Genomic DNA, 13373 nt, shown 5'->3' with positions numbered 1-13373 from the left:
CACATTTTATTAATCCACTTATGTATTGATGGGCACTTGGGTTGTTTTCACATGTTTGCAATTGTGAATTGTGCTGCTATAAACATTCTAGTGCAGATGTCTTTTTCATAGAATGTCTTTTGTTCTTTTGGGTAGATGCCTCTCTTTGAGGTATCTCCATATTGCTTTCCACAGAGGTTGTACTAGTTTATTTAAATAAGCCACAATGTTTGGATGTTAATGTTATTTCCAACTTGTCTATAGCATAATGATCTTTGATGGCTATCACTTCACATACATCTTTGAATAATTCTCTGATTTTCTTGGGATAAACTCCTAGAAATGAATTTGTGTAACAAATTACTCCAAAATTTAGGACTTAATACAATGGACATGTGTTATCTCACCGTTTCTGTGGGTCAGTGATCTGAATGAATGTTTGCCGGGTGCCGCTGGCTCAAGATCAATTATGAGGTTGCAGTCACGCTCTCAGCCTGGGCCATCATCTCATCTAAAGGCCTGATGAAACAGCTACATTAAACTGGATAGAGAGATGACATTGAACTGAGCATTATTTCTGAATCACAAATCAAAATTTGGCCTGTTAACTTTGGAAAGCTGTTACATTTACTGGGTCTTTGTTCCTTCATTCAAAATATGACAGATTTCTGTCCCATCTTTGTTTATGATTCTAATAATCTGTGATTTATTTAAAGAACTTTTATTTCCCAATTCTTGTAATTAGCTGGCCTTCTCCCTAACATCTAATTTTCTTTGTGTTGCCACCTCTCTTTTTCTTCTTTAGACTACTTTTTTTCATATCTTTTGTCTTTCATTTAAATACTGCTTTTTTATATCTTACACATCTAATTGTTTTCCTTTTATTTTTAATTGGCACATAATAAGTGTACATATTTGTAGGACAGAGAGTGATATTTTGATACATGCATACATCTGTAGTGATCAAATCAGGGAAATTGGGATAGCCATCACCCCAAACACTTGTCATTACTTTGTGCTATGAACATTCAAAATCCTCTCTTCTGGTTTTTTGAAAATATACACTAAATTATAATTAGCCGTGCTCACCCTACATTGCTGCAGAACACTGGAACCCATTCCTTCTAACTGGCTGTAATTTTGTGTCTGTTAACCAACCTCTCCCTATCCTCCCCTCTCCCTACGCTTTCCAGCCTCTAATACCCACAATTCTATTCTCTATGTCTATAAGATCAATTTTTTTAGCTCTTACATATAAATAAGAATGTGTGATATTTATCTTTCTGTGCCTGACTTATTTCGCTTAACATAATGTCCTCCAATCTCATCCATGTTGCCATGAATGACAGGATTTCTTTTTTTTTTTTAAAGGTGTTTTTTATTTATTATAGAGACAAGGTCTCGCTATGTGGTCCAGTCAAGTGTCTACCTCTTGACCTCAAGCAATTCTCCCCCCTCTGCCTCCTAATACACTAGGATTACAGGCATGAGCCACCATGCCTGGCCTCATTCTTTTTTGTGGCTGAATAATAGTTCATTGTACATGTACCAATTTTTTTCTTTATTCATTCATCTGTTAATGTATATTTAGGTTCATTCCATACCTAAGCTATTGTGAATAGTGCTGCAATAAACATGAGGGTGTGGAGGTTTCACTTTGATATACTGATTTTCTTTTTTTTTTTTTGGATAAATATCCAGTAGTGGGATTCTTGAATCACATGGTAGTTCTATTTTTAATTTTTTGAGAAACCTGCACACTGTTTTCCATAATGGCTATACAAATTTACATTCCCATTAACAGTGTATAAGAATTCCTTTTTCTCTGCATCCTCACCAGCATTTGTTATCTTTTGTCTTTTTGATGATAGTCATTTTAACTAGGGTGAGATGATACCTCATTGTGGTTTTGATTTGCATTTCCCTGATTATTAGTGATGTGGAGCATTTTTTCACATATTTGTTGGTCATCTGAATGTCTTCTTTGGAAAAATGTCTATTCAGGTCCTTTGCTCTTTTTAATGGGATTATTTGGATTTTTTTACTGTTGAGTTGTTTGAGTTCCTTGTATATTCTGGCTACTAGTCCCTTATCAGATGAATTGTTTGCAAATATTTTCTTCCATTCTATAGGTTGTCTGTTCACTCTGTTGATTATTTCCTTTGCTGTGCAGAAGCTTTTTCTTTAATATAGTCCCATTTGTCTAGTTTTGTTTTTCTTGCTGTGCTTTGAAGTATTAGCCTAATTTTTTAGGAAGTTTCTGGGAAAGATAAAATTAAGCAAAATATTCAAGGCTGCTCTTCATAGTCACTCTACACAAAATTCCTAATTTCTGAATGTTGTCAACTAATATAAAACCAAAGTTTTCAAAGCTCCAACAGTCTGTCGGCCAAATAACACATTTCTACAGGCTGGATTTGTCTGAGATCTGAAGGCTTCTAGGTTTTTACTTGGCACTAAACAGTGCTGCAAAATAAATTGTGTGTGTGTGTGTGTATGTGTGTGTGATCCCATTTTTATGGTATCATCACATTAAATTTTTAAACCAGATTTGAAAACTGAAAGTATTAAAGGGTCAGTTAATGGCAACATGGCTCAGGAGATGGGCTGCATATAATGACTCTGTGGTTAGAAGTCCAGCCCTAGGACTGATTTATTCAGTGACCTTGAAGAAGGTCATTAACCATGAGTTTTGCTTCAGCATCTGCGTCTGTAACACAAAGACAGCAACTGCTAAGCTCCTGTGAGGAGAGCTAGCTGAAGGGACTTCAAACACTTAGCTCGCTCTCAAAAAATGCATGCAAGAATTCACATAATCTGTCTGTCATTTTAAAGTTTGTTTCATTTGAACAATTTTCACAAAATTTGCCAATGTTATCAGCACACTAGAATGCCAGAAAATGACACTTATACTCTTATCAACTGAGTGTAAGCTTTCACATCTGTTGTAAAACAAACAACTTCAGATGCTTGTTTATAAGTTACAACATACATTTTCCAACAAAGAATACCTCTGCGGGCCGGGCGCGGTGGCTCACGCCTGTAATCCTAGCACTCTGGGAGGCCGAGGTGGGCGGATCGTTTGAGCTCAGGAGTTCGAGACCAGCCTGAGCAAGAGCGAGACCCCATCTCTACTAAAAATAGAAAGAAATTATATGTACAGCTAAAAATATATATAGAAAAAATTAGCCGGGCATGGTGGCGCATGCCTGTAGTCCCAGCTACTTGGGAGGCAGAGGCAGGAGGATCGCTTGAGCCCTAGAGTTTGAGGTTGCTGTGAGCTAGGCTGACGCCACGGCACTCACTCTAGCCTGGGCAACAGAGTGAGACTCTGTCTCAAAAAAAAAAAAAAAAAAAAAAGAATACCTCTGCGGCCAGTAAATATTGGTTTTTCAATCCCTAGGATCTTAAACTAACTTCCTTATAAAGCACGGTAGAAAAATGCAAACATATTCAATAGTTTCAGTCTCATTCTGCTTAGGCAAATAAATTGAGGGAAGAAACTAATATTTACTTCTCTGCTTATCCACTCAGGTAGCTGGATTTGAAATTTTGAATATGAGTTATCTGCATGTGATCCTTCAGTGAAGGCTATGAAGGATGCTCGGTTGCGCTGCTGCGATTTATAGGACACATTCAGTCACCTCTAGCAGGCTCTTTTATGTTTTGATGCCAAAATATATGTAATATTCCTCTACTAAATTCTTTAAAACCTAAATGTGTGCTGCACAGATATGCAAAATAATTATAATTGTAATAGTTTTGGTTTAATATATTTTATATACTCTAAAATTACTACATAGCATGTGGTACCTTGTTTCTTCTATTCAGCTGTACAAAACTCTTTTTCTTTCTTGATGTTCTTTATTTTCAAATGTTAGTAATTCCCTCCATCTCTTCCAACCCATCAATGACATTAAAAGATAATGCTTGTGATTATCATTTGCAAACTTTGTGATTTTTCTTCCGCATTATAAATCAGTTGACTGCTCCTCTTGCACCCCTATAGCTACTTTCTCTAAAGAATATACAGCGTTTATCTTATAAAAGCAATGTGCGCATTTCATTTGTCAGGCATTGCAAGTACTGTGACATATTCCCCACTTCATTCTCACGGTTCACCTCTACCTCTTCCTCTTTAGCCAGAGATCACCTCCTCCAAAAATTTCACCGGTTTTGGGGCTACCTTTTTATTTGCATTCTTTTCTTGGCATCCTGCTGCTTTCTATAGATCTGATTCAGTTGGCATCTGGGTACATTTCTGACCCTCCACCCGCCTACACACAGCTCTCTGGCTACTCCGCCCAAGCCCATCTTCTGACTGCACCCTTTGTCTCCCTCGCCCACTCCCAAACTCCATCCCTTGTTTTTTATTGATCTTTATGCTCGGAACTGCCTCCCACGAACATTCATGAACCTCCTTACTGCACTCCCTCGAATCATTTCCCCAGAAGAGCTTTCTAGTCTGTAAGTGTTCCTGTTTTCTGTCTGCATGTTACACTCGGGGCTGTTCCAGCCTGGGGATGGCAATTCACTTTTCTTCCCTGAAAGGTTTTATTTAGTCCTTTAATTTTTCCTGGCTACTTTTTTTTAAAATAGGAATAATCAGGAAATCTGCATCAATATATGTTAAATAAACATGCATAACTTTTTAGTAAATAAAGCAAACATACGAGCAGAAATGATACTATTGCCTTATAGTCACATGGAACAGTGACGATAGAATTAAAATTATTCTTCACACACGGGAAACTTACATCTTTGCTATAGTATTTTAGTAACCACTGCTATCAGGAATTTTGAAATTTTTAATAAAAGTGCCAGGTTGACACAATAAAAGGTTTTTGAAAACTGTCTTTATGCTAGACATAAGAATATCTCATTGTTGGAATCCTTGAGCACTTTCACTCCGTACAGTATATGACTTGAATGAAAGTGTAAGCCTTTAAACCACTTTGAAAGCAGATACTGTTTTTAATATATATTTTTCAACTAGGGCAATTACCAAACCAGCTTTTGGAGACACTCTTTGTCATGTACTTGATGCAATAAGGCTTCTGTGCGGTTTCGAAAATCTTAAATTCTGTATCTGTCTATATCCATTGTGATCAGATATAAACTAAGCACAAAAATAATAGTAATCAATATAAATTATCAGCTGTGGACTCATTGCAAATGAAGGTCATGGGGCAGGCGGCCAACCCCCTCTTTTCATGATGGCTCCACTCTGCGAAAAGACCGACACTAAATAAATCATTCACAGTCTTGCCCAAGGGCTCAAAAAAAAAAAAAAAAAAAAAAATGGCCTTTCTCTTGAACTGTAAAAATAGCAAAGAGGAAATGTGAAGGTTCAAGGTCCTCATCATTTGGTGTCTTCCAATCATTCCATCAAGTACCATGGCCCCTCTCTCTAAACTTCTGTTGCACTTTTTTTTTAGGGACAGAGTCTTGCTCTATCACCTGAGCTATCATAGCTCACTGTAGCCTTAAACTCCTGGGTTCAAGCGATCCTTCTACCTCAGCCTCCCGAGTAGCTGGGACTACAGGAACATGCCACCATGCCCAGCTAATTTATTTTTTATTTTTTATAGAGATGGGGTTGCACTATGTTGCTCAGGCTGGTCTCAAGCTCCTGGGCTCAAGCGATCCTCTCACCTCGGCCTCCCAAAGTGCTGGGATTATAGGCATGAGCCACTGTGCCCAACCTAAACTTCTGTTGCACCTACACTCTGTGCCACTTATTGTCACAGTTAACCATTCTGTCTTTTCTTTCTCTCGTGTGTTTGTCTTCCTGCCACATTCTTATGTGGAATTGCTAGAGCCAGGAACCATAGAGTATATTAACCTCTCTTGTCAATTCAGCTTTAGTACAATGCAAATGGGAGGTATGTTAATCCATCGAAGGCACACCTACTACGTGCCAGGCACTGAGTGGGGTCCTAGAGATACAAGGGTAAATGAGACACTGTCTTGTCTTCAGAGGACTGAAATCTAGTGGGATAGAGACACGCAAGCAAATAGACAAGTACCATAAAATATGTGTGGGGGCTAATGGAAAACTTCCCCTTCATCCTCTGAAGGTTTGATAAAAATCAACTGACGAAAGGCAGATGAATAGGAGAAATGGCAGACACGTTTATTAGCATGCATGGGGGAATTGAGTGATTACTCCACCACGCAATGGGGTACAGATAGCTATATCTTAGGGGAAAGGGAGATGGGAAGTGTGGATGATTTTAGGGGGGTAATAAATTATCTTTAGGAGAATTCAATGGGCTTGAAGAACATACAATGGCCTGAGACCCACAGGGCAAACAAAACTTGTCCCGGTGGGTGTTGACAGACTTCAGTCTTTCTTCCTGCAATAGGAGTTTGGTTCATGAAAACTCAGGAAAGGGACCAGACAGAGGTAATTATTTCCTTCTTTGGCGGGTCTGGACTTTCAGCAGAGAAGGGAACTTCAGAGAACAACTTCATCCTGTGCTTTGGGAGAGAAGGAGGATGGAGAGACTGAGAGACAGGGGATGCAGGTGGGTGGGTAGGGGGATGTGGGGGGCAGGTGTCAGAGAGACCTTGAGGCTTATTCTTCAGTTGAGCGTGTCAAAGCACCATATTTTGGAATATTGGTTTCTGGGCCCCAACATGTGGTAGGTGCAATCATTGAAGCCAAAATTAGGGGTCCTGAGAACACACTTGGAGGAACTTGAGCTGGTCCTTAAAAGTCCAGGATGAGCTCCTGGATGAAGTGACTTCTAATCTGCAAGCTGAGGAGGCATGGGACTTAGCACAGTACATACGAGTGGAGGGGGAGCGGAAAAGTTTTCCAGACCATGTTAATGGCATCCCCAGAGGTGGGAAAGACTAGAGAGAACACTAAAAGGACAACAAATGTTAATAAGTCCCTCAGTATATTTGGAGTTTCTAACAGTGGTGGTGTGGTTCATGTATCTGCAGATGCATATTATATATTAATAAAATTAGACAAGTTTCAGCATCAACTCTATTCATATTTTTCTTTTTATGAAAGTACTTTTAAAAAAAACCAAACATCTTGTTCATATAATAAGTGGAGGGAATAAAGGGCATTTTATTGAGGCAATTTTATTTAATTCTCTTAACTCCTTCCAAGATATATTCCAAGATAGCATAGAATGACCTACCATCAAAAACGTTTAGAGATCTAGATTCCTGCCTGCAATTCTGTTGAAAGCAAAGAAGTAAAAATAACCTGACTTGCGATGGGATTTGCTACTCAGTCTTTGAAGTTATCAGAAATTTTTATGAGAGATGTAAAGTACAAGCAGGCAATGGCCAGACCATATATGACAACAGAACTCTGACCCGCAGCTTCTAGAGCAACTAGTGCAGGACGCCAAGCAAACCACCACCTCTGCAGCAATTGCTCAATGGTCAGTGGCTGCCAGCTTCCCTGTCCCCTCCCCACGCCCCTCTGCTGGGCGCTACCATCTACCTTCTCACAGCAGGCTCCTCCTCGTGTTCACATCCCACCTTAAATGTCATTTCTTCAGAGAAGCTTCTTTGACCACCCTCTCTTAAGTAGCTACCTAGTCCATTATGTATTCTCAGCATGGCATTTTCCACTGTCTGATATTTCGCCTTCCTCTGCTTCCTTCCCTCCTTTCCTCATTATTTCTCTTTTGATCTCTCCCCAAAGGAATGTCAACTCCATGACCACTGGAACCATTTTATCTGAAAACTTAGAACAGTGCTTAGTCCATAGTTTGACACTGAATGTATATTTGCTGAATAAATAAATAGGAGGAAAAAAGAGAATGTCAAGAAGTTGAGGACATTCTTACCTGGTGGCTTGTGAATTTCTCTGTGAAGTAGGAGGCTAAGTTACCTATTGAGACTAAAAGTAGAGTTTTACAAGGGGTGGGAATGGAAGAGAGTGATGAAAAAAAGAACATAGTTTAATTATGGACAGCATTTAGGCCCCAGCATACTAAGGATATAGTGAATGGATAAATGAGAGCATGTCAGTCAGCTGTCGTTATTTTGAAATAGGTTTCTGAGAAATTGAGCTATGTTTAGTCACATGGTATCTTTGGTAGGCAGAATAATAGCCCTGAAAGATGTCGGTAATCTAATCCCCAGAACCTGTGAGCATGTTACTTTATATCATGAAGGACCCTTTTGTAGAAATGAGTAAAGTTTAAGGATCTTGAGATGGGAAGATTATCTTGGCTTATCTAGGTAGAGTGAATGCAATAAAAAGTATCTATTAGTGAAAATGGAGCAGTAAAGTCAGAGTGAAAGAAGGAGATCTGAAGACAAAAGCAGTGGTCAGAGTGAAGGAAGGGAGGAACCACAAGCCAAGGAGTACAGGTGGCCTTTAGAATCCAGAAAAGGTAAGGACACGAATTCTTCCCTAGAGCCCCAAGAAAGAACACAGCCCTGGGATACTTTGATTTTAGGACTTCTGATCTCTAGAACTGTAAGATAATACCTTTGTGCATTTTAAGCCACTAAGTTTGAGTTGACTTATTTCAGTGGCAATAAGAAATTAATACACCTTCAGTTCTACGTAGACTGTGCTCCTCAAACTGTAATGTTTGAAGATCTGGGACCTTGTTAAAATGCAGCCCCTGATTCAGTAGTTCTGGGGTGGTGAGGACTGAGATTCTGCATATTTAACAGTTTCCCAGGTGAGGCCAGTTCTGTTGGTCTACAGACCACCCTTGAAATAGGAAAGATCTAGAAGGTACTGTCAAGACAAATGAGAGAAATAGTCATCATGGACATACAGTATATATGTCTTTCATCTGTGTAGTTCTTGCAAGTTTATAAATTATTTTTGCATTTTATAAACACTGAAATCCTGTAAGGAAGATACTGATATTTCCTTTCCCTGCCAAGGAAAAGGATATTCAGAAAGGGTAAGTGATCAGCCTAGGCTGCACAGATGGTGCATTATATTAGGCTTATGACAAAATCAGGCCTTAAGCTCAAGTTTTTGTTTCCAAATTCTTTTCAATTTACAAAGTTAATGTTTGAAATCAAGATCTAGTGTCAATGAATTCAGAAGCATCAGTGTTACTCAAGGATGGGAAGTACAAAGTACCTGCCATTAAAGGACCAACAGAGACAAACTTCCTATTTCTCCAGTGGACTTTGGCTCAGGGTTTGATGAAATCAAGAGCTTTCTCCCATTAGGGTGGCTGTTTCTCCTTGTTTCCTTGATGTGGACTCTTTCAAAAACCCAGAAAGGTATCACAAAGTGGCTTACAAGTGCTGGAACATCTCATTCTCTTCTCCCTCCCCCCATCCCTGGAGTTCATGTACAATGTGACCCCTCTTGGATCCAGGTCAGGATGAAAACGATTATATTTGACAAACCGTATGCATACCCTGGTGAAGGATGCCCTGTCACCAAGGAGCTACAAGATTCATATGAATTTTCCTACAGCATTCCTCGACGTGGCATTGAAACAATTCTCCCAGGGAATATTCTGCCACATAAAACTAACATCAAGTATATCTGAACCACCTGAAACAACCAAATCGAAATACCTATGATCTGTCTTTCTCCATCCAGGTGACTAAGGCAGGAAAAATCCAAAGAAAGGAGGATTCTGTAAGATTTGATTTGGCATACAAAAGGAAGAAAACTTCAACAAGCCTAAACAAACAAGAGGGTGAAGAGATTAATTCTGAAAGACGACTGAGGAATCTGACATATGTCATTGGATCAATCACTTGGGCATCAGATGTTGTGACCTCTCTTCCACGAGGCAAGAAATCTGGTCCTACTTGTATACTCTGGAATTTGACATCAATTTCTGTAGCTGCTTAAGGATTATGCATCAGATGTGCTACTTAGTAGCTTTCAGGAACCAGGGACTAATTATACCATATTTTATTTTCTATTTTAGAAGACAACTAACTTAAATGAAATGACCAAGAACCTTCTCATAATCCCTTTGTAGCAGGCACTCTCTGTTTTTAACTGTATATGAAGTAATGTTTATGAATAAAGCTTATTTTGTCTTAAAAAAAAAAAAAAGGACCAATAGGAACTCCTGTGGAATTTAACTGACATAAGAATGGATGGGAAACGAGATAAACTGTTACATGATTTTTGCATTTTGAGACTTGACCAAAATGGTGATCATGTTTCAGATCATCTCGGACATGCATGTGAGACAATTTGCTTTGATCCAGTATAAATTTGAGGCTTTTTGTCACTCTGCTATCTCTCTTTTCCCTGATACTTTGTATTTTGTTCGGTCAGCATGTATTGAGCACCTACTGTGTGCCAAGGCACCATGCCAGATACGACAGAAGCAAATACAAATAACATGTTGTCGCTGCAGTCTGGGATTTCACTGGGTGGTAGAAAAGAGAAATAAATACAAAAAAAGCAAAAGTAAATTTGCCACCCTGACCTCTGCTTCTGTCTTCACATCTTTTACTCAGACTCTTCTGCGTCCCTTTCACTTATAAGGACCCTTGTGATTACACTGAGCCCACCTGGGTCAGCCAAGCTACTCTTCCCATCCCAAGGTCAGCGGATTAGCAACCTAAATTCCCCACTGCCGTGCAACATGGTTATTAATATTGACAGGTGCTGGGGATTAGGACACTGACATCTTTGGGGGCTGTCATTCTGCCTTCCAGTGTGGGCCTATGTAACCACGACAGACCCTGTGACCCTCCTATGCTGGCCACAGCTGGCTGGGTCAGGGTGGACACTAGAAATTGATGGCACCGTCTGTAGCTGGAATGAGTTGGACATTGCTGAGTGCTTGGCATGTAAAGTCATGTAGAACCTGGCCTTGCTCAGCCATTTTGGGCCATGTACACCCTGTTTAGTAAACAGAGAAAGCAGGACATGGCAGATACAAAGAGAGGTAGTGGCAGGAGACAGAGCAGAGACAGAGGAAGCAGCTCTCTGCTGATGTCCGAGTCACTGGATAGAGCCCAGAGTCCTTTGTTTCCTGTCCACAGAGCTCCATGCACATATGTACCATATCCTTGGATGAAAACCTTTTTGCCTGGACCCTGAGTGGATTTTGGCTCCTCCTAAGTACATGTTCCCTGTCTCAGACTATTTATACATATGCGAAGTAATTAATCATTGATTACGGAATTGGGAAATAGAAAACAGGTAAAACTCAGGTTTGAATTGAGTTTCCCACTCTGCCATTTCTTTCCGATGTATCTTTCAGACCAGTGATAAGGGAGGTAAATAACTAATTAAGAAAAGCTTCCAGCAGGGCGTGGTGGCTCACGCCTGTAATCCTAGCACTCTGGGAGGCCGAGGTGGGTGGATCCCTCAAGGTCAGGAGTTCGAGACCAGCCTGAGCAAGAGTGAGACCCCCGTCTCTACTAAAAATAGAAAGAAATTATCTGGCCAACTAAAATATATATATAGAAAAAAATAGCCGGGCATGGTGGCGCATGCCTGTAGTCCCAGCTACTCGGGAGGCTGAGGCAGGAGGATCGCTTAAGCCCAGGAGTTTGAGGTTGCTGTGAGCTAGACTGACGCCACGGCACTCACTCTAGCCCAGGCAACAAAGCGAGACTCTGTCTCAAAAAAACAAAAAAAAGAAAGAAAAGCTTCCTTGCTGAAGACCAAGGTGTCTGATGGTCCCTGTTCCTCCCACTGGCAGTTAACACATTTTTGGTTCGTTTTTGAAGCTTAGCAATTTAAAAAAAAAAAAAAAAAAAATTTATTCTCTTTAGCTCATCTCATTTTAAAGAGAAAAATTAAGGTTTTGGGGCCAGGGGATATTTGAAATTTCTAATGTGTACAGTAAATGGCCAGTTCCTGTGAATAAAACATGACAATTAAATCCCTACTAGAGGCCCTTTCCTTCCTCATCTTGTCCAGCAAGACAAGCTCATTCCTGAGCCACCGCGCCCTGCATGACCTCGGAACATTCATCCCTGGAACCGCTTTGGTTTTGCTTTTGGACCCGAGAGGTGAGTTGGATTTGGACACACAGACCGATGCTGCAGAGTGACAGGATTTAGGCCATTTCCCATCAGGAAATCACTGCCTCTGAGCTGAGGCTTAAAGTGAGAACTATTGATTTTTTATATGATAATTTTTAATAAAGGGTTTTGTGGAGGTATCATGTATAAATCGTACATTCTCCTGTTTTAATTTAGTAATTTTTAGTATATTTATAGAGTTGCATAACCATCACCACCATCTCATTTTAGACTATTTCCACCTCAACCCCCCAAACTAAACTCATGTCCATTTACACTCACTTTTCCATTCCTACCCCCCGCCCTGGGCCACCCCTCGTCCACTCTCTGTCTCTATACATTTGCCTTTTCTGGGCATTTAGTATAAACAGAATCATAAAAGATAGGGAGATAGGGTCTTCTTTTTTCTTTTTCTTTTTTTACTTCACATAATGTCTTTGAGGCCTGTCCATGTGGCAGCAGGTATCAGTATTCCCTTTTTATTGAGAGATAGAATTCCATTGCACAGATACACCACATTTTGTTTATCCATTCACTAAAAATATTGATTTTTATTACTAGATCATGCCCAGAAAATGTATTTTGAGGAACCTGCCAGAGATAGTCAGATTTGGGGTATCCAATATGGATGTATGTTTCCCTTTGTTATGTTTGGGGGTTCTCAGATAAGCATTCCTCCCCTGCAGTGGACTCAAGGCGCAGCTCAGCCTGAATCTTCTGGTTAGGGGTCCTGGGTACACTGACTCAGGACTCGATCTTTCCTAGTCCACCTCTCTGAGGCTGTGGTGGTGAGATCAGCATTTAAAGGCAGGAAAATCCTGGACCAATCAGAAAAATGCTTACCCCTTGGCACGCATCTGAGGGTGGCATCAGTAGAGGGTCTCTGCTGACAAGGCGACAGTTCCTTACACTTAGCAACAAAGCTTGAGAATGTCTAGCTCCTCATGCCTGGCAGGCTTCCTTTGGTTTTGGTGAATTAACAATTCCATCTTTCTGCGTTTCCAGGGTCCCTTGGTTTGTAAGAGGCCTGGAAATATTTGGGTTCTGTAACTGGCTCTTATTTCCTCTGCTTCACATTTATTGAGCAGCTAATATGCTCCAGGCCATTTGCATTGTCTATAGCCTTGCAATGATCTTATAGTGTAGCTTCTATTATATTTATTTTTCAAATGGGGAAATGGAACCTCACAGAAATTAAGGGAAGAGGAGCCCACCTGTTCAGTCTGAAGGTGCTCCCAGGGTGATTCCACACACCTCTGTTACTATACTCCATACCATTGCTTGCCTCATGCCCTAGCTAGGATGCCCTAGTTGCTAGGATCAGATAGTTCTTAAAAGGTATTACATAATTAATATTCCATTCTGTTATATTGAAAATAGGTGATAAATGGAAATATAAAATATTAAGAGACTTCCCAGGATCTTTGATGCTG

This window comes from Eulemur rufifrons, chromosome 1 (genome assembly GCF_041146395.1).
Source record: "Eulemur rufifrons isolate Redbay chromosome 1, OSU_ERuf_1, whole genome shotgun sequence".
NCBI lineage: Eukaryota > Metazoa > Chordata > Mammalia > Primates > Lemuridae > Eulemur > Eulemur rufifrons.
Note: the sequence above shows the minus strand (reverse complement) of the source record.